The 22,171-nt window shown below is 41.5% G+C and overlaps 1 pseudogene; it reads left to right on the top strand.

Moving 5' to 3' along the window:
- The first annotated feature begins 16,478 nt into the window (after window positions 1–16,478).
- LOC103275675 overlaps window positions 16,479–22,171 on the top strand; it is a 17,682-nt pseudogene continuing 11,989 nt past the window's right edge.

Raw genomic sequence — 22,171 nt, 5'->3', positions numbered from 1 at the left:
TATTGGGAATATACCCAGAATAACTCACTCTGTAAAAAAGATACCTGCACACATATGCTTATTGCAGCATTGTTCACAGTAGCAAGCATATGGAACCCACCATGCTGCCCATCAAAAGAGGACTGGAAAAAAATTTTGTACGTATACATGATGGAATATTGCACAGTCATCAAGAAGAACAAAATCATGAACTTTGCAGCAAACTGGATGGACTTAGAATGATCTTTCACGGAAGCAAAGAACTGAGTATCATATGTTCTCACTCATAAGTGGACCTTGAACAACTACCGTAATACAAAATACTCTTTAAAAAACAACAAGCCGGACTCTGTGGCTCAGCCTGTAATCCCGCGCCTTAGGGAGGCTGAGGTGAGTGGATTGCCTGAGCCCGCGGATTCGAGACCCGCCTGGGCAGGTGAGACCTCATCTCTACAATAAATCAAAAATCAGCTGGGTGTGGTAGCGCGCGCCTGTAGTTCCAGCTACTTGGAAGGCTGAGGCGGAAGGATCGCCGGAGCCTGGCAGGCCGAGGCTGCGGTGGCTGGGAGTGGCCACTGCACTCCAGTCTGGGCGACAGGGTGAGACTCCAACTCAAAAAATAAATAAATAAAAATAAAAATAAAAAACAACAACAACAAAAAACCCTGAATCTACCAGAACCCAGGTTCACTTCATTCTTACTCTGAGCCCAAAAGGAATATTGATTAAATTGCACCTGTGCTGAAGTGTATATATCCAGGAATTAATTGCTGGATAGAGTTCTGGTTAATTCCATCTGTCCAGGCTTGCTGGAGAGCTGGGGACTGGTTACTGGTGCAGTGGCAAAGTAAAGCAATTTATTTTTTAAAATAGGTGTTTAACCTCTATTATATGCACAACACATTATTTGAAAAAAATTAGCTCTTACTCCTAGCAAATGATATTATCCCAATACACGTTACGACTGCAATTCACTTTTATTAACTCTCATGTCAGCTCTGCGCTCTCTTGGGAGACAAATTCAGCAGATTCAGCGTCAGTTTAAGGTTCTGTTCGCTACGGAGAGTCTCAAAGAAAAATGTGACTTGTAATGGTATGACTTAATTCTCTCCAGATTCTCACACTAGGGATCATTTCCCACAGTCCAGAACCTTACATGTATTTCCATGTTTGTGTGGGACTGGAACAGGACCACTGGTGATTCGTATATCTTCAGAGTGAGGAGAAAAATCAGAAGCAGTTTTCTCTTGACCTTTATGAAACAGACGCAGCATTTGCTTGAAATCCAAAGCATTGTCACTTTCTAGAGTGAATTATTTAATGATTCAACCATCTTCTGAGCAGTAAATACAGAAATGTTAGTTCGGGGCTCTCCATGCAGAGTGCACACATTGGCATTTCCCCCTGCATATTATCACAGTGAAAAGAAGACTTTAAAACTTTTTAGTATATATCCAGGATACCTGAAAACAGGGATCCAACACTTGTGTGCCAATGTTCACTGCAGCATTATTCACAGTAGTTAAAGGGTAGAATCAACCCACATGTTCATCAGTAAATGAACAAGCAAACAGAGTGTGAAATGTGGATACAATGAAATGTTACTCAGCCATAAAGAGCAATGAAATTCTGCCACATGCTACAACATGAATGATCTTGAAAACATTATGCTGAGTAAAATAAGCCAAACACAAAAAAGACATAGTGTATGATTCCACTTTTATACAGTAGACAGAATAGGAAAATTTATGAAGACAGAAAGTAGAATAAAGGTTACTAGAAATTGGAGGGAGCGGGGAACCGAGAGTTCCTGTTTACTGAAACAGAGCTTCGTTTTGGGTAAGAATGTTCTGGAGATGGACATTGGTGATGGTTCATACAACGATGTGAACGAATTTCATGTCACGAAATTGAACACTTAAAAATGGTTAATGTGGTAAACTTCATGTTATGTGCATTTACTCCAATAAAATTTTTTACAATAGCATTTCATCGCTTCTCAGCCTTTTGGCTAAGATCAAGTGTAGTATCTGTTCTTATCAGTCTAAAATAGCATTTCGTGGCTTCAGAGACATAATTTCCAGCATTCAATTGGTCCAAAGGGAAATTGAGACGGTGAACGGCATTAAAGTTTTGTTGTCATTTGTTGATGAAGTGTTTTATGATTTTTATCTGGTGTCCATTTGACCACCTGGATCATGTTCAACATTCCTTCTTGTCCACTGCTTAATATTGGTCTTAATCATTTCTCACTGCTCTATTGCAAAAAGGTCTAATCAGTTTCCCTAATTCTATTCGTTCTTCTATTATATATAAAAGGGGCAAAATTGGTCTTCTTATTCCTTCATTCTAATCCCAGCCTTAGTCATCCTTCATGGCCTCAATAACCTAAATACTAACAATTACCTTAGCACAGTGTACAATTCTTTCCACTTAGTCTATTCCCTAAGTGTTAGCACTAGCCTCCTATTTGTCCCAACTTTGTTCTTCCCAGATGGGCCATTCGTTGCCCAGTCTTCTCCGCTGATGCTATTTCTCTACATGAAATATCTCCCTGCCTTCCTCTAGAATTTCCCTTATAATGGCATCAAACGTATTGAACAGCCATTTCCACTTGGCCCAGTCCCTTGGCTCTGAGAGGTATGTTTCTAACTAAAGGCTCTCTTCCTAAGAAAAGGCTAGACGCACACTACCATGATATGGGCCATGACTTACCCTTTTTACTTTCCACTGTAGTCCAGCTTCTCAGTTTCTGAGCATTACCTTCCTTCAGATATCACATCATCCGTCATATTGCAGTCATGTGGTTTTGTTCCCCAGGAGTTAGGTGATGTCTTCTTAGCTGATTATATGTTTGTTTTGATTCATTAAGTGTTGATTTCTAGTTTCACTTTCTCCAGGCAACTGTATGCATGCATGCAAGTTAGCTCACTGTCACCCTAGCTCATGTGATTATTAATAAATTCATTTTTATGAATTCTCTTAGATTATTAGCTCTATGGAACACTGCCAGGTGATTTATTTCCCCATTCCTAGTGCCACTGGGAATAGCTAAACTGCAAAATCATGCTTCAATGTGATGATGAAAAATTTGCTATCAGAAAAATATATCTGTCTATATCTCTATATGGTTATGTATGTGTACACACACATAGACAGAGTGTGTGTGTTTATGCATATATGCACATATATGTTATATGTGTGTACATAAGTACATAAATACACATATGTTTATGTGTGTATTTACATAAGCATATGCAAATAGAGAGTGTATTTATTTATTATTATGTATTCATTGAGAATCATTAAATTGTTTAAAACCTAAACTTCCTTGTAACCAATACCAGTTTGGTTACTCCTTCAGCATTTTATGAAGCACCTAGTTTGCATTGTTCTAGATTTGGGGAAATAGAAGTAATTTTAACAAGGTTCCTGCTTTCAAGGAGCCTATGAGATTATAAGAGGTAGAGATAAAAGGAAAGTGCAATTTCAATGTTTTAAGTGCAAGGATAAGGTTATTCACGGAATTCTGGGTGGGGCAAAGACTGATGAAAGAAACTAGTCTGGAAATTCATAAAAGTTATCCTGGAGGCATTGATTCAAAAACAGAATCTTCAAGAATAAATGGCAATATAACAAAAAGATCAGATCCAACATCACATCTCAAAAATCATCCACCATGACCAAGTAGGCCTCATCCCCAAGATGCAGGACTGGTTCAACATCCACAAGACCCTAAATGTAATTAAATACATCAATAGATGTAAATATTGGAATCACATGATTAGATCATTAGATGAAGAAAAAACTTTCGCTAAAATCCAGCTTCCCTTCTTGATAAAAACTCTTGAACACCTAGGCATATAGGGAACCCACCTCAAAATAGTAAGAGTCACCTATGATAAACTCTTTAGGTGCTAAACAGACAGAAATTGGAAGCATTTTCAAAACAAGACAAGGCTGCCCACTTTTGTCCCTCCTGTACAACGTAGTTTTGGGAGTCCTAGCTACACCAATCAGACAAGAGAAGGAAATTGGGTGTATCCAAATAGGAAAAGAAGAAGTCAAGTTATCCCTCTTTTCTGACGAAAGGATTCTATACCTTGAAAATCCAAGAGAATCTGTCAAAAACCTACTTGCACTGATAAAGGACTTTGACAAAGTCTCAGGGTGCAAAACTAATGTGCAAAAGATAGTTGCATTCTTAAACACCAACAACAAGCAGGCAGAGAATCAAATAAAAAACACAATCCCATTCACAATAGCAACAAAAAAATTAAATACCTTGGCATCTTTCTCACCAGAGAAGTGAAAGACCTTTACAACGAAAACTACAAAACACTGCACAGAAAAATCAAAGACGACACAAACAAATGGAAAAATATTCCATGCTCAGTGGTTTGAAAGAATCAACATTGTTAAAATGTCCATCCTACCCAAGATAATCTACAGATCTAACATAATACCCATTATGTTACCAGCATCATACTTCTCAGACCTGGAATGACAATACAGAAATTCACTGGAAACATAAATGACCATAAATAGCCAAAGCAATCTTCACCAAAAGAAACAAAGCAGGAGACATCACACCTTCAGACTTTAAACTTTATTATAAGGCTACAATCATCAAAGCAGCCTGATATTGCTACAAGAACAGGCATATAGACCAATGGAACAGGATAGAGATTCCGGAAACAAAATCTCAATTTTTCAACCAACTCATCTTTGTCAAACCCTCCACTATCAACCACTGGGGAGAATAATTAATGGTGCTGGGAAAACTGGATGACCACATGCAGAAGATCAAAACAAGACCCTTACTTATCACCAAACACAAAAATCTACTCTAAATGGATCAAAGACCTAAACATAATACCTCAAACTATAAGAACTTTAGACAATGCAGGCAACTCCTTGATAGAAATTGGAACTGGAAACCAATTTCTGACAAAACCCCAAACGCTCATGCCATAAGAGATAAGATAGACAAGTGGAACCTCATCAAACTGAAAAACTTCTACAAAGCAAAAGAAATTATCATGAGAGTGGGGAGACAGCCCACAGAATGGAAAAACATATTTGCCAACTGTATATCTGACAAAGGTCTAACATCTAGGACCTACAAGAAACTCAAATATGCTGAAACAAAAAAGTCCTATTAAAAAATGGGCAAAAGATATGAACAGACACTTCTCAAAATAAGATATATGAGCAGTCAACAGATACATGAAAAAATGCTCAACCTCACTAATCATCAAAGAAATATAAATTAAAACCACACGGAGATACCACCGAACTCCTGTCAGGATGGCTATCATTAATAACTCAAAAAACAATAGACGATGGAGAGGATGTAGGAAAAAGGAAACACTTCTACACTGTTGGTGGGAGTGTAAACTAGCACAACCTCTGTGGAAAACAGTGTGACAATTCCTAAAAGATCTAAAAATCAACCTTCCATATGATCCAGCAATCCCCCTACTGGGAGTATACCTGGAAGAACTCAAATCACTCTATGAAAAAGATACCTGCACATGCATGTTTATTGCAGCATTATTCACATTAGCAAAAACATGGAACCAATCGTGCTGCCCATCAAAAGTGGACTAGTTTTTAAAAATGTGGTATATATACATGATGGAATATTACACTGTCATAAAGAAGGAAAATTATGAACTTCACAGCTACTTGAATAGATTTATAGTCTATAATACCCAGTGATCTAGTACAGAAACAAAGAATTGGGTACCACATGTCCTCTCTCACAGGCAGACCTTGAATAGTTATCATAATACTATAAAAAAGGAATCGGCAGTAGTGGGAAACTGCCAGGGAAGGGAGGGGGCACACTTCATAAATAAGGGTACCTGATCTCAAACCAGGTGAAGTGGGGACCAAAGTAAGACCCAAACTTTATCTGTACAATGACCATTTGCATACCTAACCCTGAATTGTGCCTATCTTTAAAAAAAAAAACATACTTAGTATTAATTATAAAGAATGCTAATAAGAACGTCTTAAAATTTAAAAAAGCATCTAACTTAGTATTAATTATAAATAATTCTAATAATGTGAGTAGAAACACTTTACCTATCACCCATACTCTAGCCTATACCCAGATACCTTAACAGAGACGAGGTACACACGAACAGGTCCTTATTTGATCCATGGAGTTTCCACTTTCGGTAGTTTGAAGGAATTTATTTAAGTTCAGCTCCCTGTGACAAATATTGAGGATAGCACGAGGGTACATTTCCAGTAGAACAAATCTAAATAATTTAAGACTCACATGTCTGGCTTAGAGGCACCTTAAAATCTGATTGTGGTCTATTTAGAAGAGATAATACAGTGTCTGGAAAAAATAATAACAAAAACCTCTCTTAATGCTCATTTTCACTGAATGGATTTTCATGAGACTAAGAATGGGTCAAACTGAGGATGCATTCGAAATGAGACTTTTGTGATTGTTTCTTGGTCTACATCACATTTAAATCTTGACTTTTCTGACATGTAAGGCTTGTGGACCATCATATGGCAACTATAATCCTTTCATAGAATCTAACTTCTTTTATATTCTTTTAATCACCCCATCACCTCAAAGGGTTGCAACAGTCAAATTTTGGAGATATTTTTCCAGTTGCCACAACACACAGAAATCACTTAGTCAATGAGCCAAAAAGGGGGGACATTTCAGGAAGAGCAAATATGTAGAGGTGTGAAATCACATAACCATCACATACTACTTGCCTTATGCTGCTTGGAGAGGTAATGCTAGGAAGTAGGTAAGGGCTGATGGGGGAGGTCTTTGTTCCATAGTAAGAAAACTAGCAGTTGTAAACAATGAAGTGAAATTGAGGGTTTAAGAACTGTATTAACATCTGCTTTGTATCTAAAATGTTTAGTCTCTTACTTGCTCAGGAAAAAAAATTGAGGGGAAGTAAAAGACTGAATGTCCAGAGACCACTTTAGAAAAGCATTACAGGAGTAATAGAAACCAGGAGATGGAGACATATTTGAAAAATGTGTCGGGATTGGTTGACTGTGGTTAGTGAGGAAGAGGGAAGTCTCAATAATTGCTCCAAAGTTTTTAGTTAGAAGAACTCGGTGGATGGTGTTGCCACCAGCTGAAATAAAGACTGGGAAAGGACGGTTTTATAGTTGGATGTAGAGAGTTCTGTTTGAACCAGGCTGAGTTTTAAGGGAATATTAGGCACAGATCTGAAGGTGTTGAGTGAGGAATCTACACGCAAGGAAGATTCTTGCCAGGAACAAGCATATATGTAGTATTCACAACCATGAGAGCAGTTGAGATCAGCTTAGGTGAGCACAAAGATGGAGAGAAAATATTGGCTCGCACTTGATGGACAAACATTAAAAAAGTATTAAGGCACCGAGAAGAAAGAGAGCACACTAGAGTCACAGAATTCAAGTTTCTTTATGAACTGTTTGAAGAAAGCAGAGATCAACAAGTTCAACAGAGAATCCCAATAGTAGGTAGACTGAAAGTGCCCACTTGACAATTAAGAGGTGATTTCTGGCTTTATGAAGAATACATTTTACTAAATGGGGAGGGGAGAAGCCAATTTGAAATGGGAATGAAATACATGGAAAATGAAGGAATGGAGATAATTTTCTTCTGCCAGTGTATGAAAACTTCAGGCTTTGTTACTTCTGAGTTCAGCATCTCCAATGTGGGGGCTGAATCTTGAAGACACTTTTGTTGTTGTTATTGCTGTTATGGTCTCCCTCCTTCCCGCTTCTATTTTCACTTTCCAAACCTTCAGTTACCTGGACTGTAAATTCTGTACATGCCCCCTTCTGGGAGGCAGTAGATAACATGAGGTCTTTTGTCTGTCTACCCTTGTCTGTATGAAAGACATTTCTACAGCAAGAGTCTCTGGGTTTTGCTAGAGAAAACAGAACTCAATCTCTTTCACAGTTATTCATTATCATAATTTTCTTCTTTCTTGCTTTTCTTGCTATCCAAGGAAAAGGAGAAAGAGATAGAAATGGAGATAAGAGACAAAGATGGAGATAGGGGAGAGAGAGAGAAAGAGAGAGAGAGAGAGAAAGAGAAAGAGATTCTGTCTCCTTGGGTTCTCTGCACCCCTTCTGACACTCACCAGCTCTAGAGTCAATAAACCCCAAAACTCAGGAACTGTGAATGCATTCCTAACCAACTGAGAAACACTCAGTAGCAAATAAATGAGTGAAAAAATTGCATCTCTTTGTTAGTCTTGTTACATAAATTTTCAGTTTCTTTTCTGGTTTAGATTGTAAAATCCTGGAAAAAAGGAGCTACATTATGTTCTGTAGCATTTTTTGTGCCTTACATTGTACTTGACTATAAGCTAGGCAGTTAAGCATTTTTTTCCAGTGGTTAAATGAATTCACACAGTATTATGGAAAACAGAAGACAGGGTATTCAGCACTGTGAGATACACACCCAAAGAATAAACTACCATCTGTCTTTGAATGATTGGAAAAAAATAAACTAATATACATAAAAAGTTTAGGGGAAATGTTAATTAATACTGTCTAATTCTGACCATAAAACTCTTCACAGGGATTAAAAATTCATGTGCCCTGGAATTGGCAGAAAAAGTTTAGAAATTCTCCCTCCTCTCCAAAGACATGGGATAGAATTTAGCTGAGCAAAAAGTTGAGAGTATTTAAAGTAAGAAGAGTTAAAACCCAGTTTGACCCTTTAAGAAGGGGTCGGCTTCAAACAAATGGAGAGAATATCAATTCAATACCTGGGTTGGCAGTACCAGATTTCAAGAGAATGAAAGGGTTTCAGGATGGGAGAGGGAAAAGACTGGCAGCGAGAATGAGAAGAAATCTCTTCTCTCTGTTGGTAGGAAGAGATGACAGACTCTATGAATATATTTCAAGCCCGTACTCCTTTCTGTTGAACATGGCATAGCGAAATGTGTTGTACCTCCTGTTCACTGGTTTGAAGTCCAAGATTCTCTTTTGGGTGTCATGGTAGAAAGGGTGCGTCAGAATTGGCAAGGCTCTCATGATTTTCCCAGTCAAGCGGGCTGGTGCTGGTGATGAATCTGGGAGGCAGTCTCAAGGAAAGACTCAAGAGCAGATTTGTTTTTCAGCAACATGTATTTCCTCTTGGCTCATCAATATTGATACAACTGATGAAACACAACAGGCAGAGACAGAAAACTTTCCCTTTTCTCCAAAGAGAAGAAATGGGATGGAATGTAACTGAGCAAAAAAAGTTGTATTTAAAGTAGAAATGCTTTCACTGCAGCTAACTCTTGATCCTGCATGTGGACAATAAAATACCATTTCTGAAATGGTACTAACAGGAGAAACTGGCCATGAATAAAGAAATCACTAAACATCAGTGTTCTTCCCAAGTGTTTTTATTTAAGAATAAAATACCCCTCTGTAATGATATTGCAGAAACATCTTAATTGTGCTATATATGGTGCCTTCATGTATTTGCTCTATTTGAAAGGCTCCCCTATAAATTCCATTTTGACAGTGGGTACAATTTTAAGAGACACAAAAATAGTCTTCACAGGGTCCTAGTTTGCCATGCTCAATATCCAACAAAGAAATTACTGTCATTCATTAACAGGGCTAACAGTGCTTGGTGTAGCAGGTGCTTCATAAACATTTGTTGAGTTCAAGTCTCAGGAGATTTATTTGTTTTGCAGTCAAATGTATCATACAAAGCAACTACTTCTTAGAGAAACATCTTTTTTCTCCAAGAATCTCAAATGCCAGAGCTTAGAATTTGTTTTACTTTGCTTTGTTTGTAGTAATAGTGATTATATATAACCATAATTTGTTATCCTTTGCTAGACTGTAAATTCCATGATAGCAGAAATCTTGCTTTATTGTTTACTGCCTGGTATATGATAGACTTTCAATAAATATTTGTGAAACAAATTAATGAACAAGAATGATTCCCGCCGGGCTTGGTGGCTCAACCTGTAATCTTGGGAGACTGAGGTGAGTGAATTGCCTGAGCCCATGGGTTCGAGATCCACCTGGGCAACTTGGTGAGACCTCATCTCTACAATAAATCAAAAAATTAGCCGGGTGTGGTAGCGTGCGCCTGTAGTTCCAGCTACTTCGAAGGTTAAGACAGACGGATTGCCGGAGCCCAGCAGGTCGAGGCTGCAGTGGCCCTCCCAGTCACTGTACTCCAGTCAAAAAAAAAAAAAACACAACAAAAGAATGATTCCCTTCACGTCTGAGAGAGAGAGAGAGAGAGAGAGAGAGAGAGAGAGAAGAGTTTTTAATACCCTAATATATATATAAACTTACCTCCAAAAACCAGCTGTACTAAGAATTTTATTTTGGAGGTCTCTTCTGACAATTCTGCTTTCTAACTACCAGAATTCAGAACTTTTGAGACTTGATGTATCAATTCATTTCCTTTCATTTATTGACCATTGAAAACTTAGTCTCTAAAAAGTTTTAAAGAAATTTCAAATTAAAAAAGGAAACAGCAGCAACAAAATAGACATCAGTTCTGATTCAATAATATTCTTAATCAAGGCAAACCTAAATGGGAGAGAATGTTCTACTTTATGATGATATGGAGCCCCTGAATATATCGATTAGAACCCAAATCCAAACATAATAAAAGATAGAGTACTTTTCTAGAAGTGTCTCATCAGAATTCTCTCATCTTAAAAAACTTTTGTTGGCTATTATTTGAGACAGTTTAAAAACTTTTTAAACCTCCGAATAATTCCTTCAGAGAAAAGTGTTTGCAAAGAAGCAGCATGTAAAGCAGATTATATAACAGAGCTTTTCAGGGGAAAAGTGGGGTGAGTGGGGGGAACTGAGGATCTAGGGAACCCTTCTGTTCATAAGAAATTGCAGCCAGAAAGAGCTCAGGTTCAAGCACAAGCCTCCACTAACTAGAACGGTCAGTTCACCTTCTAAGCTTCCAAATTCTCCTCTGTCATGTGGAAAATGTACCCTACCTGGTGGATTTATGAGCGTTAAATAGATGATTATCTGATTATCTGAAATACTCAGTACAAAGCCTAAGATGCCATTAGAGGTCACCCAATGCCTTTTGTGTCAGAAAATGTTGGCACTCTGCCTCCTCAGATCTCTAGTGATCACTTTACCATGCTTCAAACACACACACACACACACACACACACACACACACACACACACACATACACACACACACACACCTTGCACTTGCTTTTTGGAGAACCCAGGCAGGGCCACTGAAGTCCCTGGAAATTTACCTTCCCATTCCACTCACTCCCAACCTCATGGCCCTTATCAGTGACTGACAGGTAGGTGCAGGAGTCTTTAAGGCTTTTCTTTTATGTCTAGTGCCCTCTGTAGGATCAAGGTGAAGCTAGCGCTTGAACTTGGCCTTAAAGCAAGTGCCTTTTCTTGGAGCCTTACCTCCTGATTCCCACTGCCCACTCTATTACAGGCCTTCCTGGGTGTGCTTTCTTAACAAGTATTTACACACAAATCAACTTCTCTGGGCCAACCTCCAGGGAACATATCCTAAGGGGGGCAGGGGACGATTGTTAGGAAGACAGACAAAGTGCTAAATAATAACCTCAGGCTAATTTTCAAGCACTTGGCTCCAGGACATCCTCTCTTCAGTCTCTCTAATTCAGCTGCAGAGAAGCCACCACTTCCTGAATGCGCGTGCCTCGCTTCTGTTTCAGATGCCTTTTTCTAGGTCACCTTATGAGTGAGAACATATGGAACTCAGTTCTTTGTTTCTGTGATAAATCACTGAGTGTGATCGACTCCAAATCCATCCAAGTTGCTGCAAACTCCATATATTTGTCCTTCTTTATGGCAGCATAATATTCCATTGTGTATACGTACCACATTTTGTTTATCCAGTCCAGCTTCAATGGGCAACACAGTTGGTTCCATGTTTTTGCTATTGTGAATAGAGCTGAAACAAACATACGTGTGTAGGTATCTTTTTTGTAGAATAATTTGGGTTTCTCTGGGTATATTCCCCAATTATAATACTGTAAGAAAGCGATTGACAGTAGGGGAAACTGTCAGGGGAGGGGGGAGTGGGACTGGTGAAAGACGGTGGCACACAGTGAGACTCAACTCCCGTTAAGGCCAAGAGATTTAATGGGTCGAACGTGGTGGCTACAGGACCTGAGGGTCAGGCTGTAGCGCCAAGGCAAGGGCGCGGAGGCTTTTGTAGGGACTTAGGGCAACCTGTCTGTCGGCTATAGGTCGACTGGCAGAGCTTCATGTAGGTTGGTGGATTTTTCTCGGGCGTGGGAAGGGGTGCGGAGGGAGAACAAAGGAAGGCACCGAGGAAGAACAAAGGAAGGCACCATTTCAATCGCCATTTTAGTTTGCCAGGTCACCGTTTCCAGGAAAGGGAGGGGATGTGGCTTTACTTGTGGCTTGGTGGTGGCCCTTCAACTGGCAGTTGAGGGAAACTGCTAGGGGAGGGAGGGGCGTACCTCATCAACAAGGGTACCTGCTTGATCAGTGTTTATATACCTAACCCTGAATTGTACCCCCTAACCCTAAATTGTAAATGAATTAATTAATTTTTTAAAAGATGCCTTTTTTCTGTGAAAAACACCTAGCATCTTCCAGGACCCGATATAAATATCCCCTCCTCTGTAATATACCCAAAACCCAGAGAAAGTATTGTTCACTCTCTTAAAGTCTATCCACATATCTTCTCAAAGCCTATCGTATAGTTTGGCAACTATGTCTGGGAACTCTAAGAACAGCAAGTCCTATTTACTTTTGCATCTCACTCAGGTTGCCTCTAGACATCCTCCTGTCCACCCTCACACTTGTCACATACATGTCAAAAACCCTTTATTAAAACCCTTTGGATTTGGAACTTTTCAAAGCTTAGAATGCTATGACAGGCCATGTACTGTGACTTAAGAACATTCCCAGGAGTGCTTGGGTGACACTCCAGAAAAACAAACACATGGCAGTTTCTGCAGTGAGAACAATGTGTATCCATAGTAAATGGGATACATTTGAAAATGCACACAGCCTCATAGACATTCAGGTCAGGTTTTTGCCACTCAGTGAACAGGTTTTTTTTAGAGCTCTTTGGATTTCAGAGTTACAGACAAGAGGTTGTAAACCCTTCATCAAAGCTCAGTATGTGTTTATTGAACTGTGTTCAAGAAAACATCCTCATGAGAGACCCAAGAGATTAAAAAAAAAAACAAAACTCTAAGAGAACTATTACTATATGAATTCCTACCCCACATTCACTGTATTTGTTTGCAGTGTTTGTACTTAGAATTTTGTTAAGTTTAATTTTTGTTTGTCTCATAAAATAACTGATTGCTTCCACAACTGCTGCTAGCAGTATGTGATAAACCCCTCCCGCACACTCCTTTGCTTAGCCTGCCTGCTGACATTCCACTCTGCTCATTTAGCAGCTCCCCAGTCAATCACAGGTAGGAGAGCGGACCAGACCAATCCCAAGTGCCCCCGTACCCATTAGGAGAAATTACCCTATCATGTAAAAACAAGTTTAAAGTTCTTTCCCCTCCCTCTGTAATGATGTATAAAAACTGCTTGCCATGCTGGATCGGGGATCTCGTCCTTGAAGCTGCTGCTTCGGGTGTGAGCCCAGACTCGAGCCTGAATAAAGACCCTTGTGTGTTTGCATCGGAGTTGGCTCTTTGTGGTCTCTATCTCTCTCATTAGAGTCCCGGGTTCAACACTCTCATTGCTGTTTTCCTTAAATCTCGCTCCTGCTTGCAAAATTTAAGAGCAGCTTGTTAAAATCTCCTGGATATGTTGTTGTTGTTTTCAGAAGTCAAAATAAACTGGTAAAAATCGCCAGATTCCCTCGCCTAATTTCTGGAGAAACAAATTATGCTGTTTTTCTGTAGTTCTGAGTGCTGGATCTGTGAAGCAGGGTCTTCTCTGTCATTATATAAAAACTATAGAGCCTGGAATACTACTCATTTGACTACCAAATCTGAGTCTGGCAAATTGCTTGAACATGAAGTTCTCGTGGTTTGCATTTGGCTAATAATAATCTCACAGACATGAAAACGAAATCTCTAGAAGAGATGGAATCATCTTTTATGGCTGGAAGCATCTCAGAGGGCACCTCATTGAATCCTTTCACTTTATAGATAATGAAACCGAGCTTCAGAGAGGTTAATTGACTTTCCTGTGTTCACACAGTTGGTTAGTGGTGAAGCTGAAACTAGAATCGAGGTCTCTGGGTGAGGCTTCTTTTTCTCCACACTATAGTGCCTTAATAGAATAGGAGTTCTTCTGACCTTGCCCCTTTTAAGTCCTGCTATTTCCAAAACAGTTGTCCTATTCAATGCTCCAAGTAATTGCACTGTACACATGGTGTGCACCTTGAGCTCTGCACACCACGACCGTTGTTTGATAATAGTGGTAACAGCAGCTTCCTCTTTACTGAACCAATAGACCATGTCAGGGTCTGCACTCAGGGCCTAATGAAGAGAAGACTTAAATGGAAGATGATATCGCCATAGGTAATTCCCATTCTAACAACCTACGTTAAAACTTTAATGAAATTATTTTTGAAAACATACTTGGATTTCAAAAAGATACACTTACATGAAGACAAACCGCATTCAGCCCATTGGTCAAATTCTGAATATGCAAGCCCTTTTTGGACACTTCGCTGAAGTATATCATTCATTTAAATGCTACACACATTTTGATTTGCTGGCTCTGTAGTATCACTTGAACAGAAATTTCTAATTAAATTCTATTTATGGAATCTTAGAATGAAGATAACAGTTTGAAGAAATGGCTGCTTTTATGTGTATATTGTGAAATGGCAACCTGACTTTAAATATTATTAACTTATTTAAAGAATGGCAAGTATTTCTCCAAGCATCAGGTAACATTCAACTTCATAAACTTTCAAAAGAGGTAGTCATTTTTTTTAGCTGACCTTTATCTCTATAGATAGCAACTGAATTGCAGGGTGGTTAAAAATAACTTTGGGCCGGGCTCGGTGGCTCAGCCTGTAATCCTGAGCCTTCAGGAGGCTGAGGTGAGTGGATTGCCTGAGCCCGCGGGCTCGAGACCCGCCTGGGCAGCGAGACCTCATCTCTACAATAAATCAAAAAATCAGCCGGGCGTGGTAGCGTATGCCTGTAATTCCGGCTACTTGGAAGCCTGAGGCGAAAGGACCCCGGAGCCCAGCAGGCGAGGCTGCAGTGACCAGGAGTGGCCACTGCACTCCAGTCTGGGTGACCGAGTGAGACTCCAACTCAAAAAAAAAAAAAGAACTTTGGACCCCTGGATCCTACAACACCATAGTATCCAGATAGGATTTTTGTCTCGACAAACTGTCTTCTTCCTTTTTATTCTGGAAAAGGTGAAAATAGGTAAAGGGCAAACAGCAGTCATGAGTTCACACCTGATCAGGGACTGTGAAGATGCAGGCGATGGAAAATGAATAAATGAAACATTTGGCGGATCTGTAGCCTGCACGCCCTGAAGGGCCCTGGTAAATGAAACATTTGGAATATCAATGACCCTGAACCTCAGGCCACTTGGATTATGTACAAAAGAATCTAAAATATTCTTCCATCAGTTTCTTTCTTTTTTTAATTTTATTTTTAATTTAATTTTTAAAATGTTTAATTTGAAATTTTGGGGTACAATTCAGGGTTAGGTATACAAGTGTTCATTGTGCAGTACCCTTATTGATGAGGTGTGCCCCCCTTCCCCAGGTGGATATCGTCTTTTTTTCATTTTTTAAAAAAGGACTGATTGTCTTCAATGAAAACATGTGAGCCACTCTAACAAGTCAAAGTCACCACTAGCTTGCACTAAAATAAACAATGACCATCATGCAAAGAACAGTATTAAGACGTCCTATCATCAAAAATGTTTTGAAGACAGATTTAGTCCCTCTCATAACTAATAAAGCAGAGCACCATAAGGATGGAGTGAATTCATCTGCATATTACAAGAACCTAAGGGGTGAAGTCCAGCTCCACTGAGTTTCCTCTGGGCTGTAAGAGGTGATGAATTGTGTGAAACCTGTGTGAAGCCTTACATATTAAGTGTGGTGAATTATGTGAAGTGTAATTAAACTATAACCCCATATATTAAGTATGCTAAAACTGTTTGCTGTGACCTCTCCCCTAAAACTTAGTAATTCTTGAAAACCCTGGAAGAAACGCCCTACTTGGGAGTGCCAAGTGATTATGTTAGATAAGTTAACCAGCTTTCTCTGCTTCTGTAACCCCCCTGACAATGTGTGAGTGTTGTGCGATAAGCCCCTTTCAAATTCTAGCAGGCTTTTCTCTGTTTGAATTGTGGCAGGTAAGCCCCTCTTCTGGCAGACTTTGTGTTGTTTGAATTTAAATTACAATGGCCTTGTGGATTAGGTGGGCTTTTGCATATTTAAGAAAGACCCCTGCTCACCTAAAGATTGGTGAGTCTGGTGGGTGGCCCTGGCCAGTCGAACCTGGCCAATAAACCTCTCTCTTGGTAAATTGTGTGTCGGTGCCATGAATCAAACGCTCGGACCCCACATCAGGGCCAGAGGTAATTGTAACATTGATTATTTCAGAGACCATACCAAGTCTCATTTGAGTTTCTTAAGAAAGCGATATAGCTGCATGTTTCATTTCACTAATGATCAAATATCCCAGCCAGCATAATTAGACCAACCAGGTCACTGAGAATTCTTAATTAATGAAAAGTTCAAAGCCAATTTTACATACCACCTATGTCTAATTTTCTAGTGTTTTGCCATTCATTTGAAGGCAGCAGAATACCTTTGAAATGTTTGTTCAAAAGTAAAGTGTTTTTCCTGAAATTTGTCATCAAAATGGTTGGTTTCATGTAGCTCATAGCTCCAAACTCAGCCCTTTCCTTCTAGCACTTTTGTAAGTGTGTTATGCGAAGTGCTTTATTCTGTTGATAACAAAAACAACAAGTATACACTGAGAAGAACCAGTCAGCTGCTTGGTAGTCCCAGATGCTTGGGAGGCTGAGGTGGAAGGATTGCCTAATTCTAGAAGGTCAAGGATACAGTGAGCGGTGGTTGTGCCACCGCACTGCAGCCTGGGTAACAGAGTGAGACCCCCAACTCAAAAATAAAAAATAAAAAAGTTGGTGTAGCATTATTCTTGTCACTCCTGCTCTCACCCTGTCTGGGTCATTGCTGCTCCTGCAATTGTTTTTAGAAGGTTTTTTTCTCAACATAGCAGCAAGAGGGACCTGTTTTTTTTTTTTTGAGTTAGAGTCTCATTCTGTCACCCAGGCTGGAGTTGGAGTGCAGTGGCACACTCACGGCCACCCCAGCGTCGACCTGCTGGGCTCTGGTGATCCTTCCGCCTCAATCTTCCAAGTAGCTGGAACTACTGGTGTGTGCTACCACGCCCAGTTAATTTTTGATTTATTGTAGAGACAAGGTCTTGCCAAGTTGCCAGGGATGGTCTTGAACCCTCAAGTTCAGACAATCCACTTGCTTTGGCCTCCCAGAGTGCTGAGATTACAGTCTAAGCCACCAGCCGAGGGAACTTTTTGTTGGAGACAGATTTCACTCTGTCACCTAGGTTGAAGTGCAGCGTAGCGATCACACCTCATTGCAGCCTTGAACTCCTGGGCTCAAGCAATCCTCCTGCATCAGACTCCCAAGCAGCAAGGACCACCATGCCCGGCTAATCTAAAAAATGTTTTTGTTTTTTTTTTTTGAGAGATGAGGGTCTCACTATGTTGCCCAATTTGGTCTTCAACTCCTGGCCTCAAGTGATCCTCCCACCAGTCTCCCAAAGTGCTGGGATTACAGGCGTGAGCCACTGTGCCTGCAGGGATCATTTTAAAACCCAGGTCAGATCTCCAGTCTCCTGTGTTCTAAACCTTGCAGTGGGCCCCGCCAGTCAGTCAGCACCAAAGACCCAGTGGTTGTCAGGTGTGGCATTGCCTGCCTCTTGGCCGACTGTGGCCTCTTTCACCCTGTTCCCCAGTTTGCCTCCTTCCCTCCCTCCACTCCAGCCTCGCTGGCCTCCTTGCTCTTCCTCAGATGCGCCCCTGCTGGGCCTTTGCTTGGCTGCTCCCTCTGCTGGGATGTAGCCTCTGCAGGGCTCACTGCCTGGCCTCTTCCAGTTCGCTGCTTGGTAAGCCTCCCTGACTCCTTATTTCATATTGCACCCCCTGCCTCCATACAACCACCAGCGCTCCAGGGCCTACCAGCTCTTTTCCTTTTCTTTCTCTTTGTTTTTTTCTGAGTTGGAGTCTCACTCTCTCACCCAGGCTGGAATGCACTGGCATACTCACAGCCACTGCAGCCTCGACCTCCTGGGCTCAGGTGATCCTTCTGCTTTAGCCTCCCAAGTAGCTGGAACTACAGGCATGTACCCCCACACCTGGTTAATTTTTAAATTTATTGTAGAGATGAGGTCTCACCAAGTTACCCAGGCTATTCTTGAACACTTGGGCTCAGAGAATCCACTCGTCTCTGCCTCTCAAGTGCTGGGATTATAAGCGTGAGGCACCGTGACTGGCTTGCTTTTTCTTTCTGTTTGTGCGTGATATTCCTTCTAATATGTAGATGATTTACTTAATTACCAAGATATTTTTATTATTTTGCTTTTTTTGTGGGTTTTTTTTGAGTTGGGGGCCTCATACTATCACCCAGGCTAGAGTGCAGTAGCACGATCATGTCTCACTGCAGCCTTGGTTTCCTGGGCTCAGGTGATCATCCTGCCTCAGGCTTTCCAGTAGTTGGGACTACAGGTGTGTGCCACCACACCTGGCTAATTAAAAAAATTTTTTAGGCTGGGCTCGGTGGCTCAGCCTGTAATCCCAGCACTTTGGGTGGCCAAGGAGAGAGGATCTCCTGAGCCCTCAGGTTCCAGACCCACCCAGGCAACTTGATGAGACCTTGTCTCTATCATAAATCAAAAATTAGCTGGGCGTGGTAGCATGTGCCTGTAGTTCTGGCTACTTGGAAGACTGAGACAGAAGGATTACAGGAGCCCAACAGGTTGAGACTGTGGTGGCCGGGAGTGTGCCACTGCCTTACAGCCTGGGTGACAGAGTGAGACTCCAACTAAAAAAAAAATTACTTTTGGCTGGGCTCAGTGGCTCAGCTTGTAATCCCAGCACTTTGGGAGGCCAAGGCAAATGGATTGCTTGAGCCCGTAGGTTTAAGACCAGCCTGGGCAACTTGGTGAGACCTCGTCTCTACAAGAATCAAAAATTAGCTGGGTATGGTAGTTCAACTGCTTGGAAGGCTGAGGCAGAAGGATTCCCGGAGCCCAGTAGGTTGATGCTGGGGTGACTGTGAGGGAGCCATGGCACTCCAACCTGGGAGACAGAGTGAGACTCCAATTAAAAAAAAAAATTTTTTTTTGTAGAGTCAGGGTCTTGCTGTGTTGCCCAGGCTGGTCTTAAACCCTTGGGCTCAAGCATTCCTTTTACTGTGACCTTCCAAAGTTTTGGGATTACAGGCGTGAGACACCGTGCCTGGCCCACTAAGGTATTGTTAAATCTTTTGTCTCTCTTCTAGCTCCTGGAAAAAAGCTCCTTGCTTTGCTCACAGACACAGCCCAGATGCCTGGGCTGGTACCTGGCCCACAGCTTGGCGAGTATCTGTTGAACTTTGAGGAGTGAATGAGTTCCTGGACCCTCCAGGACACAGGCTGGCATCCCCCAAGGAGGAAGAATTCTCGGGGGGTGTCATCAGCGCTTACACCACTTCCCCGAGGTGGGGGGAGGAGAACTGCCCAAAATGTGTGATGATTCTGTGTGTCAGTGTGTCCCTGTCCGAACTCATGCGGCTCAGTACTGCAAACACAGCTGAGGATGGAGCCTGCTGACTTGGGGTTAGGAGCCAGAGAGCTTGAGCTCCAAGTCAGAGCACATCACACACGGGTCTGATGAGTTGTTATTGACTGACATCGCCTGGGATGCCCACAGTACTCAACTCATCAATTACTTAAATTAAAAAAAAAAATAGCTTAAGCCAGGCGAAGTGGCTCAAGCGTGCAACCCCAGCATTTTGGGAGGCTGAGGTGAGAGGATTGCCTGAGCTCAGGGGTTCGAGACCAGCCTGGGCAACTTGACGAGACCTTGTCTCTACAATAAATCCAAAATTAAGCCGGGCATAGTAGTGTGCGCCTGTAGTTCTAGCTACTTGGAAGGTTGAGGTGAAAGGGTCGCCTGAGCCCAGCAGATTGAGACTGCGGTGACTGTGAATGTGCCACTGCACTCCAGCCGGGGCAACAGAGAGAGAATCCAACTCAAAAAAAAAAAAAGGTACAAAACAGGAGGGATGGATAGGTGGACTTACCAGTGATGAAGCAAATATGGTCATGTAATAGCACAGTCTGTGGGATAGGTATGCAGATGTTTGTCAAACAACCTTTCTTTAACTTTGAATGACTGAATATTCAAACTGTATGTTTGAGAATTTTTCATCATAAAATGTTGGGAAGCGTGCTGTAAACTAAAAATGCTCATTGTAGAAGAACTGGACCCGCCTGGGGAGGCGAGACTTCATCTCCACAATAAGTCTAAAAAAAATTAGCCAGGCGTGGTAGCGCGCACCTGTAGTTCCAGCTACTCGGAAGGCTGAAGCGGAAGGATCGCCAGAGCCCAGCAGGTCGAGACTGCGGTGGCCGGGAGCGGCCACTGCACTCCAGTCTGGGCGACAGTGAGACTCCAACTCAAAAAAAAAAAAGAAAATACAGAAAAATAGAAGTTACTAAAAATAGTCCCAAAAGCTTCCCTTAGCCCCCACACTGAGGAGATGTTTGTTAGGATGTTGCTGTATATCTTTCCAGTCTTTTTGCTTGTGTGTGTGTATTTATTTTTATTATTTAAATATGCGTTGATACCTATTTATGTTTGTTAGTGATTGTATGGGTTCCCCAAAATTGAATACATTAGTTTTGTCAAGGCCTGATTTTTATTTTTATAGAGACAGGGCCTCACTGTGCTGTCCAAGCTGGTCTTGAACTCCTGGCCTCAAACAATCCTCCCATATTGGCCTCCCAAAATGCTGAGATTACAGGTGTGAACCACTATTCCTGGCCATTAGTTTCATTTTTTATTATTTTTTCTGAAGGGTGCAGGAAACAGCCAGAGGGGCGCCTCCCAAAATGGCGCCGAGTGCTGTAAAACCACCCTAGACAACAAAGGCCCTAGGTTCCAGCTTCTTCGCGCATGGTTCCCCTAGCGCACGTCCAATCATTTTCCATAATGTAGCTAGTTTTGTTATGCGTCCAATGGCGTCTGCCCACCTTGCTCCCAGGCCGCTCCTCCAATAAAACCTAGCGCTGCCCCTTCCGGCCGCTGTCAGGCTAATAAATACAGCCCTCTCCCTGCAGTCTTCTTTCTCACTTTTCCTCCGTTACAGTCCCTTCCTGTAACTGCCCCTTTAATAAATCTCTTGGTTCCGGTCGGGTGTGGAGTCATTACTGGCACCAAAGTCCTTTCATTTTTGAGTCAGAGTCTCACTCTGTCACCCAGACTGAGTGTAGTGATAGACTCACGGCCACCCCAGCATCGATCTGCTGGGCTCAGGCGATCCTTCTGCCTCAGCCTTCCAAGTAGCTGAAACTACAGGTGCGTGCTACCACGCCCAGCTAGTTTTTTGATGTATATTGTAGAGACAAGGTCTCACCAAGTAGCCCAGGCTGGTCTTGAACTCCTGGGCAATCTTCTCGCCTTGGTCTCCCAAACTGCTAGGATTACAGGCTTGAGCCACCGTGTCCAACCAGTTTTATTTTTGATTCTAAAATGAACACATGCTTATTTAAACATTTTGGAATACTAGAAAATAATTAAAATGATAAATACCCCTTAGTAAGAGACAGTTTCATGAGGTTTTGGTAACAGATAATATCTACAAGTTCATCAACATGAGAGATGATTTCCTCATTTAAAAACTTAAAAATTAGCCGGGCTCAGTGGCTCAGCCTGTAATCCCGTGCTTTGGGAGGCTGAGGTGAGTGGATTGCCTGAGCCCGCGGGTTTGAGACCTGCCTGGGCAACTTGGCGAGACCTCATCTCTACAATAAATCAAAAAAAGTCAGCCGGGCGTGGTGCCTGTATTTCCGGCTATTTGGAAGGTTGAGGTGGAAGGATTGCTGGAGCCTACCAGGTCGAGGCTGCGGTGGCCGGGAGCGGCCACTGCACTCCAGTCTGGGTCACAGAGTGAGACTCCAACTCAAAAAAAAAAAAAAAAAAA

The sequence above is a fragment of the Carlito syrichta genome, unplaced genomic scaffold (genome assembly GCF_000164805.1).
Source record: "Carlito syrichta isolate Samal-C Ts95f unplaced genomic scaffold, Tarsius_syrichta-2.0.1 Scaffold315639, whole genome shotgun sequence".
Classification (NCBI taxonomy): domain Eukaryota; kingdom Metazoa; phylum Chordata; class Mammalia; order Primates; family Tarsiidae; genus Carlito; species Carlito syrichta.
Note: the sequence above shows the minus strand (reverse complement) of the source record. Positions and strands in the feature narration are given on the sequence as shown.